Raw genomic sequence first — 15,428 nt, forward strand, 5'->3', positions numbered from 1 at the left:
TAACCAAGACTTAAAACCAATCGTTAAAACAATAATCTTTAATTATAGGATTAACTTTGCTTGTTTAAGAGTTGATTCTTGCATATCTATCACCGCATCGTTTATCAAGTGAGTTATCTCGTATCTAATCCCTTTTTATTTTAAATGCTTTGGGATGTTCATGTGTTCATACAAAACTTGAGTCTTAAACTTGTTTATGAACTTTAGTCGCGCAGTATCCCATGTGTTGAGGACGTTTACTTGGCTGTTTATTTGTATGTGTGTATCATTAACCGCTTTGTTCGGCCTATTCCGCAGTTCCGTTGGTACCATTAGTTGAACACGGGAGACCTATCGTTTACGGTTTTCTTTGTTTACACTTGCACAGATGTTTTCTCGTTTTTATGCTCAATTGGGAGCATGGATTGAACTATGATCTATGAACTATCTTAGGCTTGATCACAATCTGATTACACCCTTGTTAAACTCTAGACATACACGTGTTGCGCGCAGATTTACTGTGATTATCTATGATTATCTATTAAACTTGATTTCTCACCAACACGCAAGTGTTTGACGTTTATTTTAACACATGTTCAGGTTTGCAGTAGCTGTTTTGGAGCTTGTGGACACGTAGGACGTTTTTACTTTTGGACCTAGAATTAAAATGTATCAAGACAAGTTCATGTTGTTTGAATGTTATAATTTATAATATATTGATTTATGTTTGATTTATGTTCTTTATTTTCCCCGCTGCGCGTGCGCGATAAAATGTGTATTAATAAATATTGACACCAATAGTGTCGCGAGTAATGAAGCAATATGTGGCGCCCCGATGTATAATCCGCCTTTGGTCGGGGTGTTACAAGTATGAATACATACAAATACATTTTACGATGCAAAGCGCATGAAGTAGACAAAAATTCATGCGGTGACACTTTTATAATTACCCTATCCAAAATTAGTACACTACAACAAAATTGAATTAAAGTAATAATCTTATACTACTTTTAAGAGTAGTGTAATTATTATTATTAACTATACTTCAATTTGTTGCAGCTTAAAAATTTTATTTAAAGTAATTATGAAAATGTCACAATGTTGGTTGATTTTTTTTATTTCGTATACTTCACACACTAATGTTAATAGTACCGGATCCACCCCTCTCTCACGCGCGCGCACACTGTGTTAGGTGCAAACCGAAAAAACTTTAAAGTGTAAAAATATTTGAGTACACTACAAAAAACGGTTATAATTGTATAATTCTTAACTATCGTAATATAATTAATGTATTTCATTTTTTGTAACGTATTAATTATTACATTACAAAATGAAATAGAGTAAATATTGTTACTCTAGTTCATAGCTGAAGTGTTATAATAATTACTTCATTATTCTAGTGTTTTCTTACATTTCTCATGCATATTAATTCGCGAGGGGTACTTTGTCAAAAAACATGGTGTAGGACTATATGTAATTGATTTCCGACAGAAATTTTTGAGAGATCACAAATAGGATTATCTTCTACAAATTAATTAAAGACAAGTACTTCTACATACTTAGACAATTTTCAGACATATAATACCGACCGTTGATTGAAACTCGTTGATGTTACTTAAAAACTTTTATTATTATTTTTAGAACGACAACTCACACATTCATTAACTCTACTCTTAATTCACACTCAGTTTAACAACTACAAGACTCGGACTGACTTCATTTAAAAAGATGAGACCTCATCCAAAACCTTCCTACCGCTAGGCCAAAGGCAGTTTGATAGAACTTTTCTGGTAGTGTATGAATTCCATACTTTCATTTCAAAACTAATAAACAAACACCCTTTTTAGTTTTTTACCCGTAATTACGTAATCTACCAAGTGAGATTTGAATCATATATATTTTCAATGGTTTTTTACACATTTTATACTTTGTTTTTTATTTTTAATTAATTGCTTTAGTTAATACATCTACTCAGCTTTATATTATAAGAGATATGAGAAAAGCTACAAGCATGTTAATGTATGAAAGAGAGCTATATGAAAAGTAATATATTATTTACGAAAACAAGAACAGAAAGTTTCAAAAATATATAGTATATAGTTTATACAAATTTAAAGATTGGTGCTAGTGGCTTTTAATTCGTTATTTCGATTATTAATACACGTATACAAAGCCACATTCAAGTCTGAATTATATTTAGCAATGTTTTCATAACCGTATCGGATACTGTACCGGTCAGGCAGCGGGTTCAACCAGTCGAACCGATTTGGCTTAAAAAGGGTGAAAAAAAGTTTTTCCAAAAAAAAAAATAATATTTTTTTAATATAAACCAGTTCAACCGGTCCGATTTTCCTGTCTAACCGGTTCGGACCCGCCGGTTTTCTGGGAACCGAGCGAACTACATAGAACCGACCGGTCAGTGGACCGATTCCCAGTCGCCAGTCCGGTCCAGTCTTAACAACATTGATATTTAGCCATTCCCACTTTGATGGGGACGGTAAGGTGATTAGGGTGTTAAATGAGAGGTAAGAGGTTCAAACACCACGTTGTACAAATATTTAGTCGTTTAAGAAAAGTCTTAATTATATTTTACAATAAATATATTTAACACTGAAATTGTAATATAATTTTTTCAATCATACACTTCTAAAAATATGGGGCCTAAAGCAGTCATTTATTTTAAAATATAGTCGAGCCGGCCCTGAAATTATCAAGAAAAATTCACATTCTATCAAACTTTATATTTTGTAGTAACTAGTAAGAATGTATTTTTCTTGATAAAAGGCAGGTTGTATCATGTGTTAAACTGTTAATGACAAAAATTTTATATTTGGATCTGACAATGCTATCATACTTAATCGATTTAGTGTTTATGGACCACATAGGTTTGCTAGTCAAGATAGACAATTAGTTACTAATAAAAAATTTAACTTAGTAGTGTGAAGGGTGCACTTGCATCACCCAATACTCTTCCCACCAATTTTTAGCGGTGAATACTAGAACAATGATTCGCTTGTTTGTTACTATGAGACAGAGAAGCATTTAAAAAATAAACTGAAAATGTTAGATATATAACCTATTTCTTTGAAGTTAAAGATTCAAATCCTGTAGTAACTAAACATGTTAGATAGATTTAATAACTAAGTAGGTTAGATAGATTAAGAGAAGATTAAGATTTAAGAGCCGCTTGAAAAAAAGATACACAAACCAGATCTACGTATCATTAACATTGGACGGCAAGAATTCACATTATAAGATATGAAGTAAAACGAATACATCAATGTGTCACACATGTATTTTGGAATGTATTTTCATGATTTTTGTATTAAAAAAAATCCATTCTCATCGACTAATGGGATGTATTTTGGCCACCATGCTAAAATACAAATAACATACAATCATAATACTGATTGAAAATATAAACAAAGTCACTAGATAACAAGTGTCAGCATGGAACAAATAAAAATATAAAATGTACAAGTGGATGTCAAAGTCAATACATATATTATTTATTAATATTTTACTTTTATTAGAATAAAATAAAAAATACGTTTTATGGTGCATAGTGTATGAACGGTAAGAAAAATCCACCTATAGACATGTTCTAGTCGAATCCACCAAAACCTGTTTAGTATTTGTTGATTTCTGAAACCTAAGTTATGATGAACATGTTTTAGTTCTAGAGAATCAGTTTACATTTGCATTTAGTTCTGAACATCTAAGAATCTTGTGTTAGTTATGATTAATCTGATCTTATACTATTTTCTTTGTATCCAGTTTTATCGGATGCTTATGGTTTAGCAATAGTTTTGAGTGAAAGGTGTATATTGATTCTAGCTAAACCCTAGGATCAGTGGTTTAAATCGACTTTAATTTGTTAATCGACATGGTTGTTGATGGTAGTAGAGCTCAAATAGTATATATATACTCATATGAATGCTAAAGGTGTCATGTATTCCTTTTAATCTTGTAATAGTAGCAACCTTTCAATGTAATTTATATTGGGATTTTAAAGTGAATAAATATTGTTCTTATTGTTCTGATTATTCTTGCAAACTGTTAGAAGTAATTCACAGTGATATTGTTAAGACTGATTCCGCCAATCTTAGCAAAAACAGACACATCTTGTTTGTTTCTTTCACCATAACCGATCTCACATTATCATATTTTCTAGTCATTTTTATTCGACGTTCTTGGAGTTCTCCGACACAACTACAATTAAATTGTGAAACAAATTGGGTATTTTGGTTGTGTCGTCAATTTCTTAGAGGTTTGTCTCAAAGCTAGCATTTTTTTTTTCGAAAATTTGTTGTAGATGTCTACAAACTCGCAACACAATTTTTATGCGTCGGAAGTTTTCGTAGAAAATGAACCATTTTCTAGCTAGTACGTAGTGATTCAATCCGCATTCAAATTCGGGTTTTGGATAACTAATTCGAATTGGCTTTCAAATACAGTGGGCTTCCAGAATAATGTTACCTAACACAAGGAAATTAGAGCTTATTCTTACCGATGAATTTGCAATACCAGGTACTATTGCTACGTACAATATATTGACAATTCCACAAAGAAATTTATTTTCTAAATTTAAATCTGATTTTTTACTCTGTACAAGAAGTAAAAAAAGTTATGGCTAAAAATTAATAAAAATAAAGCTAAAGATGTGATGTTTCAAGTTGTAGCCATTATTTACGGTAATAAATTAACATTTATAAATATATTATTGCTGCTAGCTTTTTTGAAAACCTAGTTATTAATAGTAGGTTTATTTTTTCAACATCTCATATTGATCATGTTGAACCAGTTCAATGTATGGGTACAACGTCTCTTTATGTAAATGCAATAATTTTGTTTATTATTCTAATTGTAGGGTATGAAACCCACCATTTGACAAAGTATAAAACTAAATGCATACGTTGGACGGAACACTAAGCGCCAGGAAATCACTAACGCCGGGCGTAGTGCATGGCGCGAAGAGTGTAGCCAAATATAACTTTTTCTGACACTTCGGGAATGGTAATGCAAAGGTCCCACCAGCATGGGACAAAAAGATGGTAACCCACATAGGGATAAACACCAAACAAATGGGGATTGGACAACACATAAAGGACGGTACAAACAGTACAACCACGTCCTTGTCAAAAGGCCATGATGCCCACCAACTTGTACCAACCACCACGACCGCACGAGTGGAGAATATTATTGGTGGAAAACCTGACAAGATGGTTGGTCACACTCTCTCTCCTCCGGCTATAAATACCAGTAAACCTCCAAATGGTAAAGGATATACTTTCTCCTACTATCACTATCAAATTATACTACTATAAAGTATTGATTCTCACGCCGGAGGGTGGTTATGAGAGAATCCCCCCATTCCTCGTAACGAGCTCACGGTGTTCTATTTTGCAGGTTACACTTGTCTGCGCCAAGAAGGTTTTATAACCCATCGTGTAGAATACCTAACCATTACCCTCGGACTAACGTGTTAGACCTTGAGGGGTGAATCTGTGTTTCTTCACTGATCATATTTTTTTTAAAAGGTATTATTCTAATCTTTTGAAAAATCAAAATTCAGGGTATGAATAAGTTTTCAAATATGTTCAAATCTTGTTCTAGAGATATGATGTTTTTACTCACAAAAGTAGCGTGAGTTGTATATATATTTGCAATTACAAGTATATAGATGATGTATTTATATGTATAATGCATTACGTTAAAAAAGTAACTAGCCTGATTGCTATATTATCATTATTATTACTATTATTATTTCTTTTAATCATAATCCTATTCAAATTAACATATATCAATTTTGAAATTTAAATAATCTGATTGGAATAACACAAATACTAGCCCATAGTATTAGTGGGTACATATAAGTGTATGAGGGTAGGTAGATGGTGACCTAAAAGGTAAAGTTTTATAAAGCAATGAACAAATATCTTCATGGCATCTAGCTAGAAGAAAGTTATTTATATATTACACATATATATATTTTTTAATTAGTGGAATTATGGGATGTCACCTAAAGCAAAGAGATTGAGCTTGCTCTTACTGATTATTTAGACCCTACAAGGTACATTGTAAACACATAATGACAATTCCACAAAGAAAAAGTATGCCCTTATGGCCTTATTGTCTAAAATATAAAATCTGATTACCTTTAGTAAGTTTAAGAAGCAATTAACCAATTATAAGTTTTTGCTAAAAATATAACCAGTCTCAAGATTAGATGTTGCAAGTTGTATGCATTATTATTTGGTAATAAATAACATTTATAGAAAGAAATTATTACTGTTATTAACGTTTACAACGACTTATAGGGTTACTTTTTCAACATCTCATATTTTTCACGTTGAACAAGCTGATAATATAAATAATTGATACCATAAATTAGAAGCATGGGATAAATTATGAGATAAATTATTAAAATTGGACAAGTGGCACCTACTACTTGTCTTCCAAACGATTTCACACGTATGAATCCTTAATAAATAGACCTCAAAGTTTGCATATTGAAACACACATTCGTTTCACCATGTCTTCCTCACTACTTCCACTCACCTCCACTTTCACTTCCACTAACAACCAATCAGCCCTCAAGACTCGAACCACTAGAACCCAAGGGTTTAGAGTCTCATGCAACAATGCACCTAATAATAATAATAATAATAATAATAACAATGACAAGAAACTAATACTACCCGAAACACAAAAACTTGTACTCCCCAATGTGGACAGGAGGAACCTCCTGGTGGGACTTGGCGGCCTGTACACGGCCGCCAACATCCCAGGAGCACTAGCTGCTCCCATAACAGCTCCTGACATCACGTCCATTTGTAAGGACGCGAGTGCAGGAATTGGCAACAAGGAGGACGCAATAAGGACAAGAAAATGCTGTCCTCCTAACCTCGGAAAAAAAATAAAAGATTTCCAATTTCCGAATGACAAGAGGGTGAGAATGAGATGGCCAGCACATAAAGGGACCAAGAAGCAAGTCGACGATTATAAACGAGCCATCGCAGCCATGCGAGCTCTCCCAGATGACGATCCACGTAGCTTCGTTAGCCAAGCTAAAATCCATTGTGCTTATTGCAATGGAGGGTACACTCAAGTCGATAGCGGTTTCCCTGATATCGATATCCAGATACACAACTCATGGCTCTTCTTTCCGTTCCATCGTTGGTACTTATACTTCTACGAAAGAATACTCGGGAGTTTGATCAATGAACCCGATTTCGCATTACCATATTGGAAATGGGATGAACCTAAAGGAATGCCCATTTCTAATATCTTCTTGGGTGATGCTTCAAACCCGTTGTATGACCAATACAGGGATGCTAATCATATCGAAGATCGAATAGTCGATCTAGATTATGATGGTACGGATAAGGATATTCCTGACCAACAACAAGTAGCATGCAATTTGAGTACCGTGTACCGAGACTTGGTACGAAATGGAGGTGATCAACTTAGCTTCTTTGGGGGGAAATACGTCGCGGGGGATGACCCCGTTGCGAATGGTGACCCATCTGTGGGGTCTGTGGAATCTGGGTCCCACACGGCGGTACACAGATGGGTAGGTGACCCAAACCAACCTAACAATGAGGACATGGGTAACTTTTACTCCGCGGGGTATGACCCCGTGTTTTATATCCACCACGCGAATGTGGACCGTATGTGGAAGCTTTGGAGGGAATTACGCCTTCCAGGACACGTTGATATAACGGATCCTGATTGGTTAAACGCGTCGTATGTATTCTATGACGAGAATAAGGATCTTGTCCGTGTTTATAACAAGGATTGTGTGAATCTTGACAAGCTCAAGTATAATTTCGTCGAAAACTCTAAGGAAGTGTTCCCATGGCGCAATAGTCGCCCACCGCAACGTAGAAAGAGTGCACAGGTTGCGACGACTGGAGATGTGAAGACGGTGGAACAAACCAAGTTCCCGGTGCGTCTAAACCAGATCTTTAAGGTTCGTGTGAAGCGGCCGGCTGTGAACAGGACCGAAGAAGAGAAGGAGCAAGCGAACGAGGTGTTGTTGATCAAGAAGATTAGGTATGATAGTGGGAAGTTTGTCAAGTTTGATGTGTTTGTGAATGACAAACTTAAGGATGGTGTTTTTACTACCCCGTGTGATCCTGAGTACGCGGGTGGGTTTGCACAGATTCCGCATAATGCTAAGAGAAGCATGATTATGACGAGTACCGCGAGGTTTGGGCTAAATGAATTGTTGGAGGACACAAACACCGAAGGTGAGGAGTATGCAACTGTCACATTGGTGCCAAGGACAGGGTGCGAAGATCTCACCGTTGGTGAAATCAAGATCGAGTTGGTTCCTATTCCTAAAGCCTAGACGCGGTTCGTGGCATAAATGGCTCGGTAGGAGCCTGAAATGTGTGTTGTGGTAGCATTATCATGGTTTGGTGTGTACCTTGGTGTAGCCTTAGATACTCATTATGTTAGAGTTATCATGGCTTTTAAATAAGATTATGTGATTAATAAAGTTGGAAGTATTTTTCTTCTTCAGATGAAAATTTATTAAAAATTACTCCACTAAAAACCAAAATCTTTAATCTTAACCACTGTTTATAACAGTAACAAGGTAGCATAATCCTTGAATCGCTTTTATTTAAATCAACATCTATGGTACCCTAGAGTAATGGTTGATCTTATTTTGAAAAAAAAAACTTATACTTCATTTTTTAAGATTGTGGTACATTGGTTTTTCTTTTTTTCTTTTAACAACGTTTGGAATCACTTTCGATACTCGGGTGAGCCTTCCTAAGACAAGATGTCATCTGTCTATACTGATTTTGATGCTTTAGACTTGACTCATCAAGAACACAATTAAGAAGAAAACTCATCACTATAAAAAACCCTAGAATCATGTTTCAAACTTAAAACCTTAAGATCTCAAACATTAACCATCATTATATGCTATTGGAAAAAAACTAACAAGTTACATTGATTTTAACTACACGTGATAGAAATACGAACTTAGCTAAAAGAAGGACACAAACTTAGTTGAAAGAAAGAAAAAAAGTTTACCCTACCAATCCATAAGTGACACGTAGGTATATCTCATCTGGATAGTTTTTTTGGATGACCAAAACGTTTTATTATCCATCTAGAAGTCTCATTTTCACTTTTGTAAATATTTAACACTTGATATTGACACCACAAGGCAACTATAATATAAAGTCATGGCAGTTATAATATAAAGTCATGGCGTGCTTCTTGTTCACGTGAGACCTAGACATTTCAACTCCTAACACCTACTAGAAAAGAGAGAAAATTTCTATTAGAAAATTTTGTAGGAAATTGCTAAACATTTCAATTGAAATACCGACACCCATCGAAAAGGAACACCTAATTTAGCGTCGTTTTACTGACCAAATAGTACCAAAAAGCAGTGTCCTTCGAAATACAGGGGAAACTTTCTACCCATTTCCGATAAAATGTTTAGTTTTTTTATGTTAACTATATAGATGGTTCATGTGGTTTAGAAAAGTTAAATGTTTGGGGTAATATATGATATCAATTAAGTTAATAAGTTTGAGTTTATGGTTTTAATTTTGTAACAATGTTGGAGTCTAGCACCAACTACTTTTGTTAAATATAATGTTAGTTTCGTGGAAGATCGTTATAATACTTTTGTGAGGGCTTAAACATAGAAAAATATAAACTGGTGGTTGTTTCTTAATAACTAAACAATTTAAGAAGAAACTCAGATCTACGCACTCTAAAGAAGATGACCTGCCAACCACAACAATCGTTGCCACTTGGTTTCCGACAACCACCTTTGGCATTGCACCACACGTACACACTACATTTATTTTCGTTGATTTGGAGATTTGTTGTCATAGATCTTCCCAGTCATCACACCCATTTATTCCACTACCATAAATAATGTTGCTACCACATTGACTGGTACACCGCTGCCACCAAATCGACTACCAAACTGTCACTTCAGACCATTGCTACCCTATCTTTCCCACCATCGTCTTACCATCATCACCATCGTATCAACGTGAAAGGTAGTATAAAACCATAATATTTTTTTATAGTTTAAGTGTTGGTTGATTTTGTTAGATTAACTTCTTGAAAACAAAGGGATTTTGGAAAGGGATTTTTTTTAAATCAAAACAACTACGCAATTATGTAAAAACAGCGAGTAAAAAGAAATTCCTATGAATTTTGCTACAAAATTGCGACACAACAAAAATCCTTAATGTTACGGACACAATTTTGTTGCAAAATCGTAGCAAATCTCATTTTTCTTAATTTGAATCAATATATAATAATAATAATATAAAAATATGCATCAATTATATAATAATAATAATAATAATTTAAGACGTGCTTGCTGCACACATTTTAATTAAACATAAAAAATACAAGTTGTGTCGCAAATGCGTCACAAAATGATTTAATGCTAAATAGTTTACGTCGCAAAATTTAATTAATCCAGAAGAATAGAAGAATACTACATATATCGCAAAATGTAAATAATTAAACAATGCTGTTACAAATTTGTTACTCGATATATTTTTTTAGATCCATTAAATAGTGTGTGGCAACATAGCAATCAGGTAGAGCCGTTTGGGATGGGGAGTCTAGGAAATCGACTGATTTAGGCCCGATCATTCCATAGGCCTGTAAACCTTAAAAAAGTTTATAATAAAAAACTGTATTAGGCTCAAATTATCAACTTTATAGCCCAATTAATATCGTATCATTTAATTATTATATATGAGCGATTGAATTAATATTTTACTTAATCTGCCCAAAGTTTTAATCCATTTACAGGAACAATAGTTAATGGATTTTTTTTTTGGGAAAAGGGGGGGGGGGGGGGCAATAGTCCAGCTGTTATTAAGCATGGGAGCATCATAATCATTTGCATGGCTTTCCGTCATGGAGGTTTTGTGGTGGATGGTTCGAGAAAGAGTTTAATAGTGGTATGGTAGAGTAGAAAGTCAGAATTATGGCATTCCAGATTGGATTTTTCGTTGGGTACACGTTGTAGGAGGTGGTGTTGAGGGAAGATTTAAGATGTGCAGTTAACTCGGCCGATATATCGTGATGTATCACCGATATATTGGTTATCGGAACCATGGTAAGATTAGGTGCAAAATATCGGGCTCGATATTATCGTCGATAATGACCGATATGTTGCCGAAATTATGCTTCAATAATATCATCTATCTCACCGATTTTCTCAGTTTGGGCCATTTTTATGTCTCAACTTTATAGTTCACCCGGTATAGCTACGATTTCCACTACAAGGCGGTACTTCGCGACAAGATATCGACTTCATGGAGATTTCTGACGAAAATTCCGACGACGGCGATGCCGTTTTTGTCGGAAAAGATGAAGTATGAAGGAGCGGCTCTAGAAAGGTTGAAGGAGAAGTCAGCTGTGTGATTGTCTGAACGTGCTATTTAGTTTTTTTTAGGTTTATACATGTTAATTTTCACGTTTAGTCTTTCTTTCTTTCCCTAGTTTCATAAAAGGTGTAAAATATTTTCGTATTATAACAATTAAACCACTCTATATTCAGTGGTTTACATTTTGATACTTAAACTTATAAATTTATACATAAAAATTATAAAATCAACATTGTATGCAATATACAACACACACAGTTTGGATTTTTGTTAAAAAGGTGATAGAAAAGAGAGTCATATTGTTGCTTGGTGGTGGCTAATTAGTTGATTATGTTAATGTTGATGGTGAAAAGAAAAAAAGGTCGGAACTTTGGAGGCATATTTTGCTTGGAGAGTAAGGTATGACCTGTTTCAACTATGTGCTAATGTCGGTGCTCAACATAGCCCGTATGTTCGGAGTGTGTGTGATGAGAGGGAGGTGAATTATACCGCAAGATGCAAGTTGGGAAACTAGTTTAATATATTCACCCTTGTTAGAGAATAGTTGTTTAGTTTTTGTTTGAAATGTTCTCCACTAGTTGTTGGAAACGAGTAGATGTGATGAGAGAGTAGGGATTATGCTTCAGTAGATAATTCTTGTGTATTTGGTGACTTTATCAATAAAAATTACATGTTATGTAAGCTGTCATATGAATTCAAGGGTCAAGACCACACATTATAAACATTAACCGTAAGAGTAGAAGCATGAAATGAGCGTTTATGATTCTTGTAGATGCAACTAGGGCTGTCCAAACTGCTCGCCGCTCGAATTTTGCTCGAAAAATGCTCGTTCGATTTCGGCTCGGTTTGGAAGTGAGCCGTTCGGATCGGTTCGGTTTAAAAGCAATCCAAGCACGAGCAAAGCCTCGCTCGGTTTGGTTCGGTTCGTTTTGCTCGAATTATTTTTTATTTATTAGTTTTATATATAAACTTTATGTATATATATAAAAGTATACTATTTTTTAAGGTTTTTAAAATTTTCCTCTTTTGTGTTGAATTCAAAGTTCAAATTTAAACCATAGCCACTCGTTTTATATATGTTTTGTTGTTATCTATGAGTTTTTATACATTTTAAAGGTGAAAGTTTAGAAAATTTAGAGTTGAAAGTCTTGAACTAATAATATTTTGAAGTTTTAGAAATTTAAAATTGGAAAATTGTACGAAATCAAGCAAAACCAAACCAAACCAAACCAAGCCGCTCGGTTTCAAAACCAAACCAAGTTCAAGCATAAAGATATCGCTCGTTTCTTTAAATTCAATCCGCTCGGTTCGGCTCGCTTTCAAACCAAACCAAGTATGAGTATGCCCGTGTTCGGTTCGGCTCGGTTCGTGAACAGCCCTAGATGCAACAAGAATTACATAAATTATGAAAGGTTGATTGAATAAACGAAAGTAAAAAATGTTTAATAACTTTAAAATGTGGATGTCCTAGACCGTGATGCCAAAGGAAATCTTTATTTGAATACAAAAGGTGACTTAGTTGGACCGAGCTCGTACCTTGACTACTTGTTCCATGGAGGAGAGGTGTGTTGGTTTGTTAGTGCGTAATAACATAATACATACAGAATAGTTGAGTTAGTATGTAGTTATTAATTCATAAGTGTAAGATATATATGATGTTACAGGAAAGGGATGAAAGATAAATAACATTATTGGATGAAGTAAACATTTGATAAGTGTGTGTAATAGAGCCAACATGAGTAATAGTAAGAGATGGTCCATAGTTGATGACAAGTTCGTTGATGCTGCCATATAGAGTACATAATGATAACGCATTAGGATCATTGGTGATGTGGTAAGATACCTTGTTCAAACAATCATGTAGTGTTGAAGATGTTGTTAATCTGCCGCCTATGGTTGATTAAACAATGGTCGATTGAAAGTTGAAAGAACAACTTGTGGGTATAGTTTCTTGAAGACATGACAAAAAGCAAGTGCGTAACCTTTGGTAAAAAAAAATTGACATTTACCGAAAAAAGATAGGGATGCTGAAGCGGGAATGGAGGAGAAGTAATCGCTAACGGTGGACACATTTATGACTTAGGAGAGGCTGGCATGAAGAATGATGGTTGTGGCGGTGATAGGATATAAGTTTTGCAATAACCTGGCTGATAACATATAAAAGTATTAAGGAAGTTTTGTGATTGAAATTGTTCACAATACCTTACAATATATATAATATCTATGCAAAGGTTTAGGTTAGAGGAATCTATACTGTTGGGTTTCAACGGTGGTTCGGAACGAAAACGGACAAATCTTTTAGACCCGTTTTAGTTATTTATGTCGTTTCGATAATTATTAATCCATATTAATAATCAAGCTTATAAACGAAACAATAAAACGCAACGGATATTAATGAGTTAAAACGAACCAAAAACCGAAACCCGAACCCGGATCCGATTACAAACGATACGAGTAAGATTAACGTAAAGTAAACAACCATAGGGTGTTCTTTCGATATACCTCGGTTATCGAAACCGGGAAGACACCGAAAGTTAACGAAACAAGCTAGAGAAAACGACACAATCAAGTTGCCGACTGAATTCCGGCAGTGGCAGCAACTCCGGGCAGCGGCACCGGCGGCTTACGACGACAGTGCGGTGTCGGAAAGTGGCAAAGACAGATCTACAGTGGTGGCAGTGTTCGGTGGTGAAACAACAGCAGCGAACAGCTGCAAACAACGAGCTCGGCAGCGTGGATCCGATGGCCGAAAAGCGGGTCACCGGAAAAGGATGGTGGCGGCTGGTGGGAGTAGACGACAGCAAGAAAGCAGCAGCTCCGATGCTATGGTGTACAACAGACGGCAGCAACCAAACAGACCAAGAAGGATGGTCGCCGGAAAAACGGCTCGCCGGAAAAACGTTTGGCCGGAATACGGCTGTTGAGGTGCGTTTAAGGGCGGCTCGATGGTGCAGGTGCAAAGTAGGTGCAGCAGCAACAATGGCAAACAACACCAGTCGATTTGGGTGCCGGAATAGGGTCGCCGGAAAACCGGTTTGGCCGGAAAACGGCGCCGGATAATAAGTGGCAGCTAGGGTTTGTATTTTGTAAAGGTTATCCTATTAATATCATTATCTTATACTATTTATAGAATGATATTAGGGTTTAACAAGTTAAACCAATTGGGCTTGAGCCCAATTAACAAAAACAAAGGCTTTAACCACTATCCGGTCCTATTAATAGATTGCGTCGGGCCTAATTAACAATTAAGTAGGTTTATATCTCGTTACCCCCGGTGTAACTCATTCCGGGTCACATTCGGGTCGGTCGCATTGACTTGACCCGAACCGACCATTAAATCCAACAGTCTCCCACTTGGACGGATTTGGGTCAAGTATCACAACGCTAACAGCCAGAGGGGTTCTAGCTACACATAGTTGTCCCCAACCAAATGTGACATTTTTAAATCCATAACCAAAGTATCTTGAAATACCTTATTGCAAGATAATGAATTTATAGTAATCGTTGTCATCTATCCTTTCTGTATAAGACATTAATTGAACAATGAGACATGGATCAAATCAATCTCATATAGTGTTCAATTATTGTAATTCTCGATATAGAGTCAAAGTAGTCCAATCAAACACACAGTTAGTTTGGGTGAGGCCTCACACTTTACCAGTTTGAATCAACGAGGGCGCCAATATGTCTAACTGTTACATTTAAATGTAAGAGTGCAGAATCCCATCTTGACTACATATAACTCCCACTCCAGAACATTCCCAACCTATGCCTTTATGGCTGGCAGTTACGCAACAGCGGTTGACATGATCAAAGAATATCCCTCGGTAAACGAAAGTTCTATTATGTATCTCAGGTCTAAGGATACTAAATGAGCATATTATTATCAAAACATCTTATGATCAAGATCCATGAAGATGATTTGATGCGAGTTACATCCAACGTCATTCATAATGAGGTCTGTGAGTTTGGAAGTCAACTGCTTGAGTCCAAAGTCAGAATAGTCTTAATTCAGAATCGCTCCCACGAGTCTGATTGACTACGGATAGTTTAGAA

At 35.5% G+C, this 15,428-nt stretch overlaps 1 pseudogene; it reads left to right on the plus strand.

Annotated features, from left to right (window-relative positions):
• The first annotated feature begins 6,433 nt into the window (after positions 1-6,433).
• On the plus strand, positions 6,434-8,504 carry LOC143592762 (polyphenol oxidase I, chloroplastic pseudogene; annotated as a pseudogene).
• The last annotated feature ends 6,924 nt before the right edge of the window (positions 8,505-15,428 follow it).

Source organism: Bidens hawaiensis, unplaced genomic scaffold (assembly GCF_021521415.1).
Source record: "Bidens hawaiensis isolate Kalapana, Puna unplaced genomic scaffold, B.hawaiensis_p1.1 tig00041190_1, whole genome shotgun sequence".
NCBI classification, from domain to species: domain Eukaryota; kingdom Viridiplantae; phylum Streptophyta; class Magnoliopsida; order Asterales; family Asteraceae; genus Bidens; species Bidens hawaiensis.